Genomic DNA, 1,946 nt, shown 5'->3' on the forward strand with positions numbered 1-1,946 from the left:
AGTAGCAAAAGTGAAAAGGAAATAGGCAATGAAAATTATGTTCCCCGTGACTAGTACTTATAGATTTTGCTTAAGATGTTCATTTATAAGTGAAACACGCTTAAAAAAAGAAAAAGATCTTGAGAAAACGACCACAATTAGTTGTCATTTGCTAATTTTAAGTTTATTCTCAAAATAAATACGGTATTCTATTACTTATGCTAATTAATAAAGTTTTACTTTCACAATTGGAAAACCAAATTATTTTGTCCTAATGGGTTTTCTTGTGATCCAAAAAAGTATATTGGATCTAACCGTTTATGAGGAAAACTTGGTTTTAAATTTAAATTACTGCAATAAAAGATTACCTTGTCCGATCTTGTGATTAGTAAAGTCCAAAGCATTCAGTATTCCAAGCACCGTACAGTAACTTCCGCTTCACTTACTTCCTGTCCTAGCTAACCCACATTCCGATCAACACATTCATGAGCTATTAACGCTATTTTCTTTTTAATTGCAGTGTATCTAACAAAATATTTCTTATAGGCATTGAATAGCAAAACAATGAAGCGTTCATAACAGTCAGGTCTGCTCAATCTATTGAATTTGTAATAAAGGCACTGATATAAGGCAGTGAACTAGTAACGAACATTTCGAAATTTATATTAAAACAATAAGGATTTTGAAGGGTCTACAATTATTCTGGGGCTAAAATGAATCCACTATCAACTAAGATCATAAAGGAATAAACTAGGACCTGTTACGAATGTAACAAGTTTTTCTGTTAAAAGTGATTTCGTTCGGAGTGTTCACCAGAGTTGTTTTTCAGATTCCAAGCATTCTGAAGTTATTACTTTTGTTTTGGAACTTTTAGATTTCATTTTTGATCTTAGATCCTATCGAAACATAAAATTGAAAATTAGGAAGCCTATTACTCTCACCAGAAAACATTCAATTTACTTGTAACAGTGAGAGCTTTGTAGCTGGTACATGACGAATATTGGAAGCTGCTTTTTTACTTTTACTAATGTATATATGGAATGTATAGAAAGGAAAACTAAAATTATGGAGTTCTTCGGAAACTTTTAGTTTGAGATTATTTAGTCATCTTGGTATATAACACGTGCAAACAACAAAATTTTTTTTCGACAAATCTTTTTTTAAATTTATTTATTTAATGTAATTTAGATCTGTAAAAAATAATAAATACAATAAGTAAATATGTGGAATGTTTCATTAACACTTGAAAATCTTGGGAAGGAACCACCCATTGGTGGTACTTCAAGCATTAATTTAAATTAGAAGGTCCCGTGGCCATCTTCTTTTCAGACGCTTCGGAGGATTATCAGGAATTGTTAAGGATGAGATATTAAGAACTGTTGGGTTAGGATGGGTAAGGAGTTTGGATTGAAAAGACGCAAATTTGTTTTGGGCTAAATCTGCAACGAATGGGATATTAAGGTCTTTGTGGAAGAGTTTATTTGTAATGTAATAAGGAGCATCAAGGATTTTACGTAGGATTTTGGATTGTAAGGATTGGATGCGGGAGGAATTTGATGGTTTGGTAGAGTCCCAAAACTCAATTCCATATGTCCAAATTGGTCTGATTATCATAGTGTATAATAATTTTTTGTAATGAATGGGAAGTTTAGAGCGTTTGTCAAGTAGGTGTTGTAGTAGTCGAAATCTACGAGCAGTTTCTTGTTTCAGTCTTGTATGTGGACTCCAAGTAAGTATCTTGTAAAGATGGAGTCCTAAGTATCGAATCTGTTCAACAGGCTCAACAGATTAGTGTCGATTTTTACACAATTTAAGGTCATCAAATAAATATTGATAACTGCGGTTTACAATGAGTTATAATTGTAAGCACTAATTCAATATTTTTTTCAATCCCTCATATTTTTATAATGAATGATGTATTTATATAGTAAGATGATTAAAAAATCATTCGAACAAATTTTAATGTA

Source organism: Halyomorpha halys, unplaced genomic scaffold, assembly GCF_000696795.3.
Source record: "Halyomorpha halys isolate HHAL.00 unplaced genomic scaffold, Hhal_1.1 Scaffold548.1, whole genome shotgun sequence".
Taxonomy (NCBI): Eukaryota; Metazoa; Arthropoda; class Insecta; order Hemiptera; family Pentatomidae; genus Halyomorpha; species Halyomorpha halys.